Source organism: Nyctibius grandis, chromosome 6, assembly GCF_013368605.1.
Source record: "Nyctibius grandis isolate bNycGra1 chromosome 6, bNycGra1.pri, whole genome shotgun sequence".
NCBI classification, from domain to species: domain Eukaryota; kingdom Metazoa; phylum Chordata; class Aves; order Nyctibiiformes; family Nyctibiidae; genus Nyctibius; species Nyctibius grandis.
In genome coordinates, this window is record NC_090663.1 from 39,603,251 (window position 1) to 39,624,165 (window position 20,915).

The 20,915-nt window shown below is 35.5% G+C and overlaps 1 protein-coding gene across 1 annotated transcript in view; it reads right to left on the minus strand.

The window, feature by feature from the left end:
* TENM3 (teneurin transmembrane protein 3) overlaps positions 1-20,915 on the minus strand; it is a 472,906-nt gene that overhangs the window by 444,990 nt on the left and 7,001 nt on the right. The gene's annotated exons all lie outside the window — the stretch shown is intronic.

Genomic DNA, 20,915 nt, shown 5'->3' on the forward strand with positions numbered 1-20,915 from the left:
CAACCAAAATGCGAAGTAGGTATAAAACTCATCCAAACTGAAAAAAATAAGTGAATAGCTCAGCCAGGTAGCACCTGGCAAATGAACTGCAGAGAAACCACCTTCCAGCACTACTCTGTCACACAAACCCCATGTCCTTGCAGCACGGTTACTTCTAAAGGTGCAGCTTGAAAAACTCACATAACTCGCGTATGATAGTTAAATGTAATTCTAATGATTCTGCTCAGTTTTAAAGTTTAACTCTACTTTTTAAAGCTGGAAGTATTAGGTTTTAGGTGATTCACCCAGAAGAGCTATCGACTCATAGGGCAGGAAGTGAAAGCTGCTTGCTTGTTAAAAACTATCTAGGTTTGGATGGGTCACTTAAGATGTGTTCTCAGCAGTTAAGGTTGTATTGATTACTCTGATATTGCATAGAATGAAGATTTTTTTGGGAGTGAAAAAAAAGCAAAATAAAATAAAAATCCATAAATTTTAAAGAACTCTTGGCCTGACTGATTTTGCCACTTCGAGTAAGAACATAGACTACGTGAATGCTTATATTCCATACCCTTTGTTATTTGGTTGCCCACTGTAAAATAGGGAAACTAATACTTTCTATTACATGTGAAACAAGACAAAACCAAAAACTGAGCCTGAATTTAGAGAGCAAAAATATTTACAAAGGACACACCTTTTTCAGGATATTTTCACCTTTAAATCTGTCTACCGAGTTCTAAATGACAAGAGTATTAAAATCCTGAAGAATGCTGGGAGATTTAGATAATTTTTTCTCTCTCTTCCTCCCCATTTCCCCCCTTTATTTATTTATCTATTTATTTATTTTTTAAATAAATGGAGGAGGGACTTGTAATGTAAGTTTCATGATTTAAAGAATTTGATTCAGTTACAGATGATATCCCATACCCTGGATAAATTAGGAATACTTTTTTTTGCCTGAGTTTTTATTGATAAATGGGATTGCTATCACTTTTGCCAATGCAAAAGCTCGCTTACTTCATGTTTATAGAGATACTTTGTAATTCATCCCATTTCAAGTCTTTAGTAACGACTGAAGTTGATTGTATAATTATGTAAAAATAAACAAACTATTTTTTATAAGATAATTATTCATACACATTATGATTTTAAGATTGCAAATAAGAACATTAATTCAATGGACATCTCTGAGATTAATTGTATTATACTGGTCAACATCCCTTTAGTACATCATGAATAAATGTATTTTTTAAATAAAAAAGAAGACTAAAGAATCAGTCATTATTGTGTGTGTTCCTCAAACGTAAATCATGACATAAATCAAAGCATGCAAAAGTGTAGGCATCAAAACTATATGCTCTTGTTTTCATTTTTGTCCCCTTTTAATATTTGAGAATGCCAGATGTACTTGTCTTTCTGGTATTACTACTTTTTTGTTATAATCATTCAGTCATTTGCATATAATTGCTCTTTTTTTTTTTCAAAAAAGGTGCCATTAGTGTATTTGTAGGTTATATGCAAGAGATTCAAATTTCAGAACCCACATTATCTCTCAGGATCAGAAAACAGCATGCATAGAGTGTGAAATAAGAGCCCTTTTCTCACACAAAGATGCCAATCTGAACAGGACCTTTTTGCATATGCAATTTTAATCTTTACTTATAAATAAATCGACAGTTGTCAAGTAAAAATGTCACTCTCGACTGAGGTTAGAAGCCAGCAGTATATTTTCCCTGTTATATAAAATTTTCAGTACAATTTCTCTTAGCAATTACTTTTGTATTTCCTACCCTTTCCTTCAGAATACTGTAAATGGAGAGTCCAAACTCTTTGGCAATATGCTTAGAAAAATGTCTAATCCCCACAGTTAAACAAGACAGCATGGATTTAGTAGCTCCCACATGTTTCTGTAGCTTCGTGAAAGGGTTATAGTCTAGTTAAAGTGACTTGGTATTTGCTCTGTATCATTATACAATAAGAAAAACTCTGTGATATTCTTTCTTTTAATCAAGCCTCTTTTAATGCTACAATCCTCCAAGTGAAGACATACCATATTCCTGTACTCTAGGTACATGTTCATTCATGCAGACATCTAACTTCTTACATACAGAAACCCTACTCATACCCCAAATAGTGTTTTGGTCTTATACATTCTTGTATTAGTATTAATCATGTGGAAATACAAATGCTTTCACTAATTTTACCAATAAACTTAAAAGTTCTTACATAAAAAGTATCTATTTAAAGAACAGAGGTTAGATTAAAAATTACAAATTTACTATTTAAAAAGTTTTGATCCCTTTCTTACTGATGCAAAGATGACTTAAATTTCTGATTAACACACAACTCTCTGGACAAAACTGTGATATTTTAAAAGTATATCCTGTATATCACTCGTACTTTTTTTTTAAAAGAAAAGCTACAAAATGGACAGTTAAAGATACACGTATTTTCTGATTCCTCTGCAATGTCTTTTCCTTGAAGTATTGAAAAGACTGAAGCAATTTTTAGACAAGTATGCACCATGATAAAAATACTGGAAGTTCCTACTGAACTAAAAAGGCCCCATTAGACTTCACAGATCCTTCAGAAAATGCCACTGAAAGTATGGGCTTGAAAAAAAGAGAATAATTCTGGAAGTACATAACCTTTTCAAATGTGGCCACTGTGGTACCTGCATGATTTAATTTAGGTATGAGAAGAAAACAAATTTTTTGAGGCATGAGGAGAAATATGGATTTTACTTAAATGAGAGGAGAAACAGCTGGTCTTGTGCCATGGTGGACTGTATTCGAAAACCAGCTGAAACTGAGTTCTGAAATGAATAAAGGATCTTGGTCTGATGGAAACTAAGCATGTTACCAAGGTGACACACTTCATCTTGGTGGGACAGCTGTACTATTAGTGAAACATCCTAATTCAAATAACCTATGGTGCTCTATTGCTCAAAACACAACTTGCTTTCTCCGCTTGAAAGACACTAAATTGCTGTAATTGCTAACAGAAATAATGCAAGGAGCAGAAAAGGATGTGTGTTTTGCAGAATAAGGAATGAGGATAGGGACAAGAAAAAGATGTTATAAAACCTAATAACATTTTTGATGTTTTCCTCTTAATGAAGATTGCAAACTAGTCAGCTAACATTGTAATTCTATATAATTACATTGCTAATTGTAAAATAATGCTTATGGAGTCCTTAACGCCAAGGAAACAGCTTCAAGAGGAAGAGTGTTTTCAGAGTGGCATGAAGGTGTTAGTAACATGGATTACCCAAAGAAAGAGAGATCAGCAATCGTTATCTGGAAGGCAGAGGCTTTCTTCAAGTGGAATTGAGAGGCCAGACAAAGGCAGTGGGAGACTTCTGTTCCAAATAAGAGAGCCAAGGGCTCTGTTCCAGCTGATTAACATGTATGATAGCAATCTCCACTCTCTTGTTTTTAATTATATTTTTAAATTTTAGCTGTTTCATTCCATTAGCACAAGAACTTCGTTAAGCATAAATATATGGTTAAGTAGGGGCTCTAGCTTTTGTATATGCAATGAAATAACAATCAGACAAATGATATGAGATCAGAATTCATGTATGTTCCTTCCTTGACTATTTCCAGTTTCCCTCTGTTACTCTCTTTCTCAGTATTTACTTAAAATGTTTCAGGCCTCAAACTTACTAAGGTACTACCTAATACTATCACTCAGAACATGACGATGTTTGGGGTAAGTATACATTACAGAATCATAGAATCACAGAATCAACCAGGTTGGAAGAGACCTCGGGGATCATCGAGTCCAACCGTTGCCCTGACACCACCATGTCAACTAGACCATGGCACTAAGTTCCATGTCCAGTCTTTTCTTAAACACATCCAGAGATGGTGACTCCACCACCTCCCTGGGCAGCCCGTTCCAATGTCTAATGACCCTTTCTGAAAAGAAATTCTTCCTGATGTCCAACCTGAACCTCCCCTGGCGAAGCCTGAGGCTGTGTCCTCTTGTCCTATCGCTAGTTGCCCGGGAGAAGAGGCTGACTCCCACTCCACTACAACCTCCCTTCAGGTAGTTGTAGACTGCAATAAGGTCACCTCTGAGCCTCCTCTTCTCCAGGCTAAACAACCCCAGCTCCCTCAGCCGTTCCTCGTAGGTCAGACCCTCCAGACCCTTCACCAGCTTGGTTGCCCTCCTCTGGACTCGCTCCAGAGACGTTACAAGGCATTTTGTGAATTATGACCTTTCTCAAGGCATCCAGAATGGATCTTTGCACTCATGTTACTGCCACATGACTCACAAAATAGTATCTAGATGTGATTGACTGATTTGCTGATTATTTTTTTGTTGGTCATAAAAGTGAGCAGACTGCAGATGAAGAAACAGTCCAGAGAGAAATATTGAGAAGTTCTCTTGGTGTAGCGTTTCTGAAGTTAACACTATTTTAATTTGAAATGCCTTAAAATTAACAGTGAGTTTTTTTTGTGGTTTGAGCTATATATTTACCTCTAGAGCATGCCTAAGTTTTTCAGCAGATTGGAATGGAATGAAATTTATCTGAGTCTCATTTTATCAATGTTAATGACATTGCACTTCTTTCCTTAAGATCTGAATTTGTCTTTTGTAATCTAGATCCATTCTAGCCCTAGCCCTTAAAGATATTTAAAAAATACATATTTTCAGCTGAAAAATATTTACTCCAGCTCTTGCTGACTCAACCCAGGAAAGGGCACTGCCCTTCCTCCTACAGCAGAGATGGTACTTCAGGAAAAGCCAAGTATCCTGGTGAGATGATGAGTTTCCAAACAGCAGCTTCCATCAGCCAGCCAAAGCAGCTAGCTCGAGTCCATATACTAAACAGAAGTATTAGCAAAAAAAAAAAAAAAAGGAGGGGAAACTAGACTGGATGTAAAAAGTAGCATTAATAATGCATATGAAGGAAAATACACAGAGGGAAATTTATTCAGAGCCCAGCTATACTGCCTAGTGACAGATTCGTTGTTACAAATATGGCAGGATTTCGCCCCTGCTCATTTCTACTGCTATATACACACTAAAATGCAAGCATGCTTTTGTCCCTTTTCTGGGACACCCACAATTATTCACAGCTCCTTTGGCCATGCAGTATCCAGACAGAAGCTTTATAAAATGGTAGATGTGGAAGCTACATTTAAAGCTTCATTTGTGTAATCTTAGAACTGAATTAAACCAATAATACTTTGTATGCTTTTTTTCAATCATAGACCAAAAAAAAAAAGAGTTCTGAAAGTTTTGCATCTCTCAAAACTCATGAAAAGAGTGTTCTCAGCAGACCTGCAATGCATCAAGAGTTTAGCGGTTTTAGTGTTTTTAATCTCCAAGCAATTTCTCAGTGTCTAGAAGTATAAACTTGATCAGATGAGTAATTCTTTAGACGCTGAAATCTGTTGGGACTATATTGAGTCTTAACAATTAAAAATAATTCTTCTGGTGGATGTCCAGAAACAATTTGGATCCTGGAGTCAGTATTGCCTTTACAAATAGCACAGCATATTAAAAGTACTATTTTTAATACAAACCAATAAAATGCATCTTTTCCCTAATGTCCCTGACAACTAATTTTCCATAGATTTACACCTGAGATCCCTCGATGAAACCCTTTTGTAATCAGTATAACAATATACAAACAGAAAATCTCAACACTTCTTTCCCCTAAAGCTCAGCAGCTCGAAACACTGAAGTTCCACATGAAGCAGCAACAATATTTCTCAATGGTTACATCAGATTTAACATTGCTGCACAGGTCAACTCAGAGCATCACAATGACCAAGTATGAGCTTATCGTACCGAAGGTCATGCAAAACTGTCCCTGCATTGAGAGTTGTTTTGTCCTCCTTGTTTATTAATGCTGATCTAGCTATACTAATGGACTTAGCTTGTAGGGGGCTGGGGAAAGAACAAGAGTCACTATATCTCAGCCTCCATTCTTCATTAATATTAATACCATCTTCAGCTATAGCATACTGGTACAGTACACACTAAGAACTTACAAGACAAAGAGCTCCAGTGCTTAACGGGCATGTATATTCATGTTGAGAATCAAATACACCCTGTAATATGTTATTATTGTGAATTATTAACTGTGGCCTTATGTGATAACAAAGAACTTTGAGAAACATCTCTTCAGACTTCATGGTCTGAAAGTGACAACAAAAGGCTGGATGTTTACTACTTGACAAAAAAGTTTATTTTAAAAACCACTGGTATATTTAAAACAAAAAGAAAATATCTTTAGATATCAGTAATGCAATCAGTATGCTTAAAAAGCTTCCAGTTTTTTTACTATGCATTTAGTTACATAAATGCTTCAGAATCAATCCTGAGTCCCACAAGGAGTCACATTAAAAGCAGTAGATACATCTGTCAGGAAAATATGTGCAGATAAGCATCTCAGACTGAGTTCTTACTTTTGTAAATCACTGTGATCTTTGCATATGCAGTGCTCTGCATTCCTGTCACTACAGCTAGGTAATTGAATTTACTAGCCAAAGCCCTTGAATGCTCTCACAGAAATTCCCAAAGCAGGACTAGTAGTTCATCGTATAATTCCCAGTGTAAATTCATATAAATTATGTGTTTAAATGTTAGATGTATTTTTGGAAAAAAAAACAACCCACAACCCAAAAAAAAAACCCCCCAAAACAAACCCAAAATACTATTCCATAAATGTGTATTAATAAATAAAAAAAATAGTGATACTCAGGGATCTCATACACCTGAGTAACTCTACACTAATAGACAATAAACTCCAAAAGCTACCTCTCAATCCCAGTAACTGCACATAGGCAATTTTGGAGGAGAAGAACACTCTAGGGATGAGAAAAGTGCTGGAGAAAAAAAAAAAAAAGGAGAAAAATATGAAACTATTTTAATTAAAAAAGAAAAAAAAGAGAAACCATTTGCTGAGATACACTGAATGGTGATTGTGGAAATAACATGATATCTGGATGGAAACCCACCAAAAGCAACCTGACTTTGCATACAAAATGCATTCTATTAAAAGAGAAAAGTAATATAACATGTAAAAATGAAATTGTCACATCAAACTCACTGCACTCCTCAGAATTATAGCAGTGGTCCTGGACAGTCTTTTTCCAAAAAGAAAAGTTCCATTGCTGAGAAAAATTAAGACAAGATTGAATGTTTAATTTTGGACAACAAAAAGGTGCCTAAAAGGTGGTTAGAAAATAAATAAACAGAATTCATAGTTGGCTATAACTTGATTTCATAAATAATGGTGAAATAGTTTTCCTTTGTTAGAATATAGTAATTTAAAAAGAATTTTCATCTCCGTTTACTTTGTTCTAGTTATGCCAAAATTTTCCATTTACCTACTAATAATTTGGTCCTATCTCTAGTTTGTTGTGTAATTTTCTTATTCTAATTCCGTCCTTTATCTGCACATAGATGTTGCATATTTAAATTGCTACTTGTTTCACTGTTGCTTGTTGACAACAAATATTCTTATTTTACTCATGTTGAATATGTTCAATATTCTTATATCGGAATGCCTAAGTTGATGATAACGTCTAGAAACTTTGGAAAAATTTTAATGAGTCCATGCATTTTAGAAATTCCTGTTGCAAAACAGATAAAAAAGAAAAAACTGAAAATGTAAAAAGAGGAACAGCTTTTAATACCACATACAACAATGTAATATATGTGTAGAAAATAAACACTTCATATGAATTAGGATTTCAATGTTTTGTAAACTAAAGTAATATATGTTTTTCATTATTTTAGTAAAATTAAAGAATGGGTTTACAGCAGTACCTTTAAAATTTCATATTGTTCAAGCTTATTTAGGCATGGCAAATCATTTCAGCATATGAATGCCTATGCAGCAATCAGTGATACTTATAGATACTGCAATACTTCTTAAATTCAAAGCTAAGAGAAACAGATACTCTCATTTTTATGTAAGCCATTATTAGAATTTAGTCATAAGAAATCTGACATACTATAGGCTACTGCTTTAATATAAGCAATATATTAGAAAATATTTTTTCTGTATTATGCGGATTCACAGGAGCATATGGTGAAACCGCGAAGATTTATAGCATACATGCCTGTGAGGGTGAAGTGAAAGGTATTTTGACCTACACTTGGACAATCTAAAGGAAATAGTAGTAAGCGAAAAGACCTTGGGAAATCCCATTAAAATATCTACAAACACCTTTTGCAGAATGTTTTTAAAAGCAGTAACTATTTTTACTTGACAGCCATGTAAGGAATTCCGAGTTTTAGAGCTTGTTCCTTCATTGCATTAGTCCAGCTTTACATCAGGATAACCGCGTTGACTTCATTGGAATTTTCACCAGTGCTGAACTTAGCAGAGAGGCGGATAGGGACTGTAAGATATGTGGTGTTCATCACCAAGGGCAAGCAGCTTCCAGCTAAAGTGAAAGGAATTTGATTACCTGTTACAGATGCTGGAATTTCAGAAAGCACTTCAGAGCCATAACATATAATTCTTTCCTTCTCGTTTGTTAAAAGCAACCCGTTGCATTCAGATTGAAAGAAAAAAAACCTCCACATTGATCATTCTCTGGAATAATTCTTCATGCTTTTATAGTACACTAGCGATTTGAAAGTTACTGTAAGTTTGGTCATCTTGGACTGTAACAGGCTTTCTAAGCTGGTCCGTGCTCCCAGAGAGTTTTATCTTCCATTCACTTTTGATTGAGAAATTGATGGGATTTATCTGTCTAAAGAGGGAAAATACGTACAAATGTCTCAATTTCAAATGAAGGTGTTTCTGCATTTACAAGAAGTAAACCTATGCTTATTTTCATAGGCTTCCCTGAAGCTGGTTTCAAGCTACCCACAAATGCCAGAGTATGCTATTTATAGTGCAGGGTGTTTATTTTTTGTATCCTTGTTTGTGTGGTGGTGGGGGGGGGGGTGTGTGTGAACACCAGCAACAAACCCAGCAGCTCTTTGCTACACAGAAAAATTATTATTATTTATTTCAAATACATGTTACCTTTGATAGAATTTAAGACTAAGAAACTTAAATGGAGAAATATTAAAATATCAAATATTTGGGTGAAAAAAAGGATAATGCTTTTTGTTTCTTTGTCAGGAAGTCTTAGTATTAAAGTAATCATTAGGGAGGAAACTTAAGAACGATTGCTATGAATTTTAGAAGCTCTCCTTTTACAGAAGCCAAACTGACATCATTTCTTGACTCTAATCTTGATGTCAGCAATAAACAATCAATGATGTTCTTTTTTTTTTTTAGTAGAAAAGCACTTAGAAGTATTAAATAGGAGTGGACAGGTCCGCTCATTTAATAAAATAATTAGTTCTCTGAGGGCAGGAAAAAAGTTTCATTTGTCTGTTTGCTTTTCTCTTTTAGCAAGCAGTTAGTTAGAAACAAATGTGTGACACTATTTCTCTCTGAAAAGCAATTATTTTTCTAAGTAACAGTTGGGGAGAAGAATGCATTCTCAAGATGAAATAAAAGATGAAACTTCCTATGGGAAACATCCAATTTTGAACGTTGCTGGAATGTCATCTTGATATTTTATTACAGTCATACCATTATTTTTTTTTCCTAGAGCTGAAAACTGTCTCTTTCTTCTTCCATCATCAATAACTTTCCTTATGCATTTGTGTGTTAGGTGACAGAGATGATGGTGCTGACACTGACTTTTCCCAGGAAAAGGTGTTCAGATGGTGGTTCCATCCCCTGTGGTTAGCCAAAGGATTGAGTGGTATCCTACGTGATTTTCTTAATTTCAAGGAAGTAAAGCCAGCAAATGCATGAACCCCAAAAATTTCTGCTGTTCACTATCCAGAAGTTCTACTCTTGAAACAGTCCCATGTGCTGCTAGAAGTGAGAATGCTACTGCATGCACATGATGTTATCTGCCTACTGAATCAAATTTCTCAGAGATACTGAAAGATCTGCCTATTGTTTTCAAATACAAATTACTATGCCATAAGCTGAAACCACACAAAGTTTCTTTAACCACTGTATTTTCAATAAACCTTGATTCTGTAGGAGGGATTGTAGGAAACTTGCCAGCTATACTAGTTAAGTATTTTTATCCCTTTATTTTAAATTCAAAGAAAAATAATTGAAATATTATTCCAGTAAGATAACACAGAAACTCCAAAAACATGATCTTAAATGTTTTATCTTACTATAAAATCTAAGCATGTAAAAGGATCTTTGTGATGTAGCGTAATGGTACAGAAACCAGTAATATACCTTTTGCAATTTTAAGGGATATCAGCATAACTGAAAACTTGACTACGGACATATACATATTGCGTGCTACTTTATCCTCTCTGGCTTTCCCCCCCAAAAAATACGTGAAGGAGAAGAAATGGATACATTTTATCTGTGTATTCTAGTTGGGACAATACTGATTTTTAAAGTTACACATATGAAGGATATAAACAAGCACCAATGCAAAACTCTTCTCATCATTGAATACAACTATTCAGAATATTGCACATTAGTAAATAATTCATCCTTTGATCTTGTTCATTGGCTTTTTACCTGACTCATGCTAAACCTATCAATCAACTGCGATGCGTCTAAGAAAATACCACCATATGCATTCACTAGTATAACAGGACAGACTGAAATGAGTAGTTTTAGATAATTTAATTAGGTTGTAGGTTTTTTAATATAATTCAGTAAGTATGTGAACTTTTAACTTGTGTTACCTCAGTTTCCTCATGCTTTCATTTACCATTTGTTGGGGACATTACAGTGACTAGCCAAAGCCCTTCCAGCTCTTAATGTTCTCAATAAATAAATTGACTGTCACTTTCTTGCTATAATAAAGTAGGTATTTGACATCTCAGAAGGAACCAGACTACTGTCTATTACATTTTCCTGAAGAAAATTTTTCTAGTTCCACAAAGTCAACAGAAGTGCAGTTATACTGAAGATTGCAGTGAGTAGCCACAGCAGGTAGGTGGGCTGGACAAGTATATGCTCAGACAGTTTCACAATTCTGATTCTTTTGGGAGTTAAAATGATGCTGTGTGCCTTCTGTTTGACAAGCTAAATAACACTATATTCATATTTAATTGTTTTGTTACCAAGCTATTAGCAGTGTCTGAATTCCCTGAGAAAACCCAAAATACCCAGCTTGTGAGCAATATATATCCACTGTGCTGAGATACAAATGCAACAGCAGCGTTCTTTTTCTGTTAGGTTCAAAGATTAGTGTGGGCCAAGTGCCTCGAAAGCCAATCTGCTAAACTGTAAAATGGCACACTAAAAATTCTGCAAATTTATGTATAAAAATTCTCCAAAGGCTTTTCTATCTTTTTTTTTTTGGTGCCAGATTCAAGCAATTCTAAGATATATTTTTAACTTATTTGGTCAATGACATATTTGATAGAAAAAGAGGAGATTCATAGCTCTAAGTCTCTCAATTCCTTATAATATTATCTATTCACATCTCAGACAAGTATCTCGCAAATATCTGTATTTTGCAATCATGGCCTACGCAATTCTCAAAATATGTAGGGAAATAATAGTGTGCTAGACTAGCATTTTTTGGAGAACAAATTCTGCCTTCATATGAACTCTGCATACTGGATTTTTTTTTTCCCACTATGGTTTTTTTTTTTCCTTTCTATTTTGTCTCCCTCTCTCTAGACTTCCTTGAGCTCCAGCACATCATAATCAGGTTTCCCCCCATATTTCATCACTTGTGGCCCTCTTAATTAATGTCTGATTTATTTTCCAAGACAACATGTTTTGAAAAGTGACAGTCTCCTGTCCATCCTTCCTGGTAACTAGATCTGCTTGGTAATGCCAACTTAGAATTTCTTAAGTCACTTGCTCTGGGTTCCCCATGGATTCAGATGAAAAACATAGCTCTCTCCTGCAACAAATCCTTCCTCTACATTTTATATTGCCTTATTTTTTTATATTGCCTTATTTACCTAGATATTAACAGAGTCACAAAAATAGGAACCTCCAGTTAACTGTCTATATTTGTGCTCAGGTTCTTAGGACGCTAGTGTTCTAAAATACTGATCTCAATTGGAAATCTTGAGTGTTAAGCACTTTCCAAATATCAACTCTACTATATAAAGGGTTTGAATATGGATTTATATCCTAAACTCAGGTTGCTATTTTATTATCTTTGCCTTTTCCTAGTTTTGCCTCTTAATATTTTTTCTTCAAAAAGTACTTTGACTGGCAATTTCTGAATCATTCTTATACCATTATCCATTCCCCATTAAAAAAAATAAAATCCTGCCCTCCCACAAAAAATGTTTTTATATTCAGTAGTTTTATAGTTCCAGGTTTATTTGTTTTTATGCGAGACATTTTTCTTTCATACCAGTACAAAAGGAGCTGCCTTTTGACATCTATCTTCTTCCATTCTTAGCTTCATCAATAATAAAACTCGTAATATTCTGTATGAATAAAATGCAACAAAAAGAAATGGTCTTGTATTGTGCCTTTTTTTCCTTTTTCTATAGTTCATTGCATCATACAGCTCTGAACCAAAACCAGTATTTATCCAAAGATTTTGATCCTAAGTAGCTGAAATCTCTCAGAATAATTATACAAAGAAGGAAAACACTGTTTTACATTAGACTTGTAAAATAAATTCACAACATTGACTTAATTTGCACATGTATTTTCATAATAGTAGACTTTTCTTTGGGAACATACAAGTCTTCTAACTATCTGTCTGCTATATTGTCTAACTATCTGCTTGCTATATTATTGTAATAGTGCAAAGGAGAGTCAGACTCTGTAAATGCTTCAGAATGTTGTATTTGTGTATTGAACTACTTAGCACAGGAAGGAAGTAAGTAGATAAATGAGATTTACCTACAAATGCAAAGAAGGAATTGTATTAATGTGAACTGGCTGCCTAGCTGGGATTTTTTATTTGTATTGGAGCTTTCATTTTGGCAGTATTCTCAGGCTCAGAGAATATTGACGTAATGTAAAAAAAAATTTATACTTTTGCATAAATTTTTTTTTACATTATGTCAAATTTTGGATGTGTTAAAGTTTGGCAGAGTCCCTTAAGCTTCCTTATTGACCGTATTTATTTATTTTATTTAAATCCTCCAGGATTAGGCAGAGAGCAGAATTTTTACTTGCGGTACATTTTTAAGGGAACTCTGGAAAAATCACTTTTAAAATTGCTTGGAAATAGGAAAAATGCATCACATTTAAAATTGTTAATTGCATTAATGCAATTAAGCTACCGCTTATTCTGCTTTTCCATTTTCCATCATGGTCAGTCCTGTCATTTCTATTGTAGGCAGAAATAAATTGGCCTATCAATAAATCCTATATTTTCATTCTCAGAAGTTGCACTGCAATAGAAGAGGACTCAGAGTTGGGTTTTGGCCACGAGTATGTCATTTGTTTACCCGGGTGGTCCATTTTATCTCCAGCTCCGAGCGTAATTTTCCATAACCTGATAAACTTTTAAAGGATGAAAATTACCTTTCCTGTAAACCAAGAAAGCAATAAAGTATGTAACATCTGCAAAATGATTCAAAAGATGTTAGTTCCCTAGAGGTATACCTCCCACAATTTCCCAACAATCAGTGACAAGAGGATAATAGGAAAGGGATGGGAGGCTTTCTGTTCCTGGTGATCCCAAAGAAAGACTGGGGTCTGCCCAAGGGGACCTTAATAATTGTGGGCATTCAGACAGATTTCCAAGGACAGACTTCTGTTGCAAAGACACCAGCACTGATTGGTGGGGAGGACACAGGACTTACTTTACAATGGGATCTATGTATGAGGCTTCTGGAAAAAACAACAACCAGCAAACAAAAAGTCCTACGTAACCTAGAAGTGAAAATGTCATACTTCAGCTTGGATGACATGAAATCCATGAGTACAATGTTTATTAAAGAGGAAAGCATTATTCCTACACAAATTAGAAACTAAATTATTTAATCCTATCAAGTTTTACCCTAATAACGACTCAGCAGCTTACCTGGTTATATGCAAGCAGAAATATATAATTGGAGTTATTAGAAATGGTAGAGAAAATTAGAACCATGCATCAGATGAAGGATATGCTTGAAATACTGCTGCATACAAAGCTGACCCATCTTTCACTGTGAAAATATTGTTAACAGAGTATACCTGGCAAGTCTACAGCCATTGCTGTATCAAGCAAAACAATAACAGCACTGAACAGCACTATCACTGAGCTGGTGAACAATGCTGTCACAGAACTGCCCTTCGCTTTATAACTTCCAGTGGGGTTTGAATGGGTATTTTTAATATATTTATATATTTTTTAAATATATATAAAAAAGATGGAGTATACACCTTCTCAGACATTTTGAGCCGAATCTTGATGACAAATCTACCAGAAGGAAATTACATAAGCGTAACACACATTTCCTACAAGCAAAGTGCAATATACTGTTTAACAATACCAATCTGTCTGTGAACAAGGAGGAAGGGGAGAACGAGCTCTTTCCTCAGATTATAAGGAAACCAAGCTTCTCACAAAACTTCAGGTCATTTTGTCATGTCTGCACAATATCTATGACATGGGAAGGGAACTATGATCTATTAAGTCGGTTTCAAGACAGCCTCATGTTGTCTTTCAAAAAATGATGGACTTACTATTACAATCCTCTAACATATTTGTATACGTATCTGGCTTGTGCTTTGCTTCCTCTTACCCTCCTGACATTTCAAGAGTTCTCTGCCAGATCTTACAAATGCCCTCCACTAAAAATAACTGCTGACATTTGCAAGTGGCATGCGCTAATCACATTCAGAATAGGATTTTTTTACATACACTTATTTGTGTTTTATGTTTTATGTAAACCTCGGCTATGGTTGTTAAAAAAATGGTGTCAAATACATTCCATAGCTGCATTAAAGCAAACAAGTTAAGTTATTATAACTGAAATATTTTGACACTAATATATTACGTGGGGTTTTGGGTTGCCTTTTTGTTTTGTTTTGTTTTTTTGTTAAATAATCACTTGCCTATCCATTTTTCAGTGGGGGAAAGCAATGGCAGCCTGCCTCATTACATGAGCAACTCAGTTTCTAAAGGAGAGAATCATGCACACTGAGTAACACAAACCTGCCTCCTCCTGAAAGATGGCCTCACCTCTCCGTCAAAGAGAAATAGTGGCTTAGAAATTTGTTTACTACATTAACGATTTAATCTTCACCCTAGGGCTTCAGAAGCCCCTCACTTCTAGCTGCTGCACCTACTCTGACTATGATGCTGCTGTAGGAGCTCTCTCCATAGCTGTTTGTGGCTCTAACCAATTGCCACACCCAGGAACCGGGAAGAGTGTTTTCCCGTTAAATGCAAACTGGTTTCAGTTTGGCTTTGTTTGGGTCTTTTTGTCTTACCATATCGTGGGAGAAACTTTTTTTTTTACAAAAATGGCTTTTAAAGCTTATGCCTGCTAATCATTCACCAGGAGGCTGAGGGCTGTTCTCACTATGAATAAAATTCCAATTTGTTTGCTCCCAGAAGTGGGAATTATCATGCACTCTCCTTCAAGTCAGAGATGTGAAGTATTTGTTAGCCGTAGTGCCCAGTACCTTATTTACCTGTCATGGAGGACAAAAAGCGAGTGTTCAAATCACTGACAGGCTGACTGAAGACACTATGCATTTGCTGTGCAATTTTATAGTGGGAGTCCTGTAGCATCCCGCACAGACCCCACTTAATGTTTGGTACATTAAATTAAGAAACTTCTGACCTGCTTGTTCAAATCCATCTCTGTTTTCATCTCAGTCTTCTGTTGATCTTAATCTATGTTTCAGTCACAAATATTATAAACAAGATTCACGCATATCGTATGTAAAATCTTAAACACTGAAATTAAAAAATCATGAAGAAGTTTCTATAACTGTTTGAACAAATCTGCCTGCCATTTGTAAAAGAAAAGCTACATTCTTTTTCCTTGAAAAGACCTTTTAATTCTCCTTTAATCCCATGATGCAAGTCAGAAACCTGAAGTCGTATAACTGCACCAATACTAAGGTGAACAGGGAAGACATCCAGTGTCATCTGACAGGAAAATTCCTACTCCAGGTAATACAAGGAGGCCACAAGCTGTCAGACTCCGGTGGGGTATTTTGGTCAATGATACAGCGACTAGTCTATTTAAGTAATAACTGATTGTCTCTCTTAGCCCACACGGAGAGGCTACTTATGAGAAGGATACAAATATTTTACCCCTTTTCCTCCAGCCCAGTATGCTGGTTCTTGCATGGCTCTGACACTGTTGTGGTATCTGACTGTCTAATATTCTACTGAAATAATGTAATTTTCAGTACATATTCATAAGAGGTGAAAACTGATTGATAATAATGATAAAGGTGTTTTCTGCCTCTCTTTTTTTTTTTTTTTAGTCAGGCAACTATAGAAGACATGAAAAAAGGAATGTCTACATTTTTAGTATTCCTCTGATAAACATTTTTTCTTTATCACATTAAACAAAAAAGAAACTTTATTGTTACCTTTGTCTTAAGTTAGAGTTTCTGAATCATAATCTCTCATTCACAGCAGAACACACATCAATTTTCCCAGGTCATTCCTCTTCCTTAAATTTAGGATACAGACCTCCCTTCCAAGTTATGCTCCTTAAGAGAAAAGATACGGCCTGCTGAATCATGTAAATAAGATGTCTCACTGCTGTCTGTTATTTAAAAGTGTTAAGAACTACCATAAAAAAAGATATGTCACAAAGAATTAAGCTGGAGGTGAAAATTTTTGTGTAGTCTGGAACATAAGAGACACCATTTCATTTTTATATCAGATACTGTCTGTTCCATACCAACAAAGCTTCATATAAACGTAGCTAAAATGCAAAGCACTTTCAGTTGAGTTCAGACTGGAAGAATCTTCATGATGGAGCTTATCTCACAATCATTTGAAGTCCAAAGTGTCTATGCAAAACCATTAATCTCGGAATGTGTCTAAACACTATCCTGGAGACAGGCTGCAATTTACAGTTCTCCATGACAGGCAAATCACTGGTAGAACCCTGTCATTTAACCCCAGTGATTTCTTCAGTAGGCATGGAAAGAAAGGTTTTCATACTGCCCTGTCATAGAAGGGCTACAGAATTTGTCAATGCTATATAACTTTACATAAAAATTAAAGCTATGTGCAAGTATTTCAGTCATGAAAAAAGACCAGCAATGTGGGCTTTCAGATCAGTGCCATTGATAAAAACTTGCTACATGAAGTATAAAGAGAGTTTTTGCATTTTTAGGGGAAAATATATAGGAAAAATATGTTTTTCTTGTGCATTGTTTGTTTTTTTTTTTGCTCTACATACTTTAAATGTAAGATGGAGCTTTCTAGTTTTACATAAGCCCACAGTGTGGTTTCAATCTCCAGTTACCGAATGGTGCATGTTTGCTAGCAGTAGAGGACACTAGAGCAATGGTCATGCTTATCTGCCCAATCCACACACATCTTGTCAAAATTCTGAAGGGCCCAGCTGGCTAAAATTTGGATTGTGCTTATTTAAAGAGGACACTCTTGGATTTACAGTTTAAGCCTCTCTACGTTTAATATGTGTTTCACCATCACAAATCAAGTTCTATGTATCCTAGAGACCATCTTAAAGTTTACAGGTATTTGCAGTACACGTTTTCTACACAGTTTTTTCAATTGCCTTCATGCACATGTATTTAGAAACTGTTTAGTAGAACACAATAAGCCAAACTGATATTTAAGTTTTTTGCACCTGGTACATTACATTTTCATTTGAAAAATTTGTTTCAGGATACATAACTGAGAATTCATATTCCACACCTGCCATCATTGCAACGTTTTCTGTGCAGTGTGCAAATTAATTACATTCACATTATGTACAACTCTTTGTGTAAAACTGCATTCCCAGAATATAATCTAACAGATATTACTGCTGGGTGAAGGAAAAGATGAATGCCAGAGACACACACATGGAGTTGCCCAAAAGTCATCTGGTGCTTCCTAACTTTACATGCCCTGATCTTCCTGCAGAAAGACTTTCATCAGTTTTGAGTCATACACGGGAAAGTTATGGGATTGTATTTTCTTTGCAGGTCAGAACTGGCAGTGACTTATCATTAAAAGAAACTCAGAGGAAAAAAAGAAGGCATTCCTGTACACTCAGGAAACTGCAGTTACAGCCAATCCAAAGAGACAACCTGAATGTGTCCTAAAAACCATGCACTCCCTACACAAGTAGAAACTGGTGAAAGGATCAAGGAATAAATCAAGGTAATGGAGGGACAAAGAAGATAAGAGACCTTTAGCCGTACTCCTCAATATCTGTGACTTTCAAATGTATGTTTTGATTTTTCTTCTTTACTACCCACAGACGTTCACAATCACAGACCCCGCCATCAACTCATCAGCACCTGCATTTGCTGTATCAACACCCTGAAAAATCCTACTGGACTACAAGATTCACTAAGTCTAATTAGATGCTAATAAAAATTAAATAATTCTAAGACTTCTTTAGATTTAAACAAATGAAGCATTGCCCAAGTGCCCACAAATGTCAGTATGGTTTGACTCAATCTCTAACAATCTCATATTTCTCTTGTACGTCAGGGGGACACATATGGCAATGGAGCTCCTATTAGTAATGTTCTCTGGAAACTCTCCAAAATTGATGAACTCTGCCCCAATTAAGAGTGTAAAAACAGACAAAGGACTTTATCCAAAACACATGAAAGCAACAATGGCATCAGTGAGGGGACTGGAGACAACGTGTTTGAATGCCGTATCTGGGTTTGGTAGACGGAACAAACTATTTGAAGGCAGACTAGATAAGGAATAACATGTATTTTGTAGGCACATTTTTACACTGCAGTGGCAGTGATAAGCACATAAAACCCCTCTGATTATGAATTAATTAGCATCTGCTCATTCAAAATTAGTTATCCTTGATGAGTAATAATAGTGTATTTTATGCTGGTTTTGAGGTGCGTTAAGCTATTAATTACTAACTTAGATAATCATAAAGATAGCTAACTACTAACTTTAATAATAATCACCAGCATTGTGCAGCAGGCAGGGCATAAATACCCTTAAATCAGAAAAATATTATCTTTACATTTGTAAACAGTCAGTTTTCATAATACACCCCATAGCTCTGTGCCACGTTCAGCGAGCTTTGTACAACATACACGATTCATGTAAAACACAACTTGTTACACCATGCCAAAAATCAATATTTTCTTCAAAAATTGAGAGCTGAAGCTCACGTATTAGAGGGACTGATAGCAATTGTTAAATGACATGGTTTAGAGAAGGTAGCTATTAGCATTTCTGTGCACTGGTTTAATCCAGACACCTCAACTTCAATTATCAACACCTCAACATATTCCAGTTCTGAGCCTTCCCTATGAAAAAGCACTTTGTTTTGCTGAACTCTGACAGAGCATGTACTGATTCACTGCTCTGGACAAATGCCCATTAGGGCCAGGGCCTCTAAATTATTTTAATTTTGTTTTTGTAGCCTGTAACTCTCGAGTTCTATCCTTCTATTTTCCACAGCCTCAGGTTTTCTGTGTGGATGAAATTCCCCACCCTAACCTTAAATTATTCTGTCCTTCTGGTGTTCACTGACAGTCTCAGAGGCTTGGGCTTTATTCCCCTTCAGGGTTCATTCTTCTTCTAAATACTCATCATCCATTGCATTCTATAAAGAGAGTTCCCAGCAGCAGTTTTTAAAATAAAAGATAAAATGCTCAGTATCTGAACATTTAAGGCTCTAGTGTCAGTACCTGGAATGCCTCCTGTTGACAATGATGGTTATCACTGGGGGCAACTGAAATATGTTCATTCTGAACTGTCTTCAGAAATCAGACTTATCTGATTGTTCTTTCAGATCAAAAGAAATAGGAAGACAAAGTAAGCTGTGCATATTCTTTCACTCTGCACTTTGTTGTTAAAAAAGGAGGAATCCCACTAGGACCCATAAACCACTTTTAGATATCACTAATCTTTGCTATGGATTTCTATTTTTTCCATTTATTGCCAGCTGACTTATTAGATTTTGATTTTTTAATGACATAGAGCAGCACTGTTAGGAATTATTGTGAAAAACATATAACAAAATCTAGACAGACAAGAGAGCATTTATTGCTTGAAGGGAAATGACATGTAATTCTCAGCATTTACAGCTGAGATTAGACCTTTTTTCCCACATGATAGATATGTACTCAGTAATAGGAATACTTGTGAAGTCTCCAAAATCACACCTAGAGCTCCTGGACTCAGGCACAGTTACCATATCTTTTAGATATCTGTGGAAGGTAGCTTGCATTGCTTCTGACGTCAGGTTCAGTTTCAGTGACTAAATACATAACTACCTTTGTCAACTGTGTAGTGAGCAGACTAATGGAATACAGTCCTTCGCTTTCTAAATTTTATTTTAAACCAGCATAGTTAACATTGTTGCTGACAAAAGGGATGTGAGATAGTACATATCAAAGTTTCACTGAAAAAACAAACTGGAATTGGACTGTGTATGGTATGCCTCAGGCCTCACATTTAGCTTCACAGGTGCTGCAGTTGTAATTTTTGGAGACTTTCTCAAAACTTGGTAGGACCCACTTAAGGATCCCTACTGTTATATAAACAGAATTATCCATGTGATTGATAACAAGTGAATAAATGAAGCATATATTTTACACTGTTTTATAGTCTCTGACACAGCTATTATCCAGTGAATTAAAATTTTAAAATGGACCCTGTATCTTACATCTGTTTTCTACATCTTGATCTTGGTACTTACTATTAATTTATACACTGCTCAACAATTCTTGGGAAGCCTGTGTACCAACAAGTTCCCTATTTTCTAATGAGTTCCACCTGGTTCATTGACTTGTGACATTCTGTCCTTGTTTTTTTTTTTTCCCATTAAAAGATAATCAGGTCAATGACCATCTTACTGACACC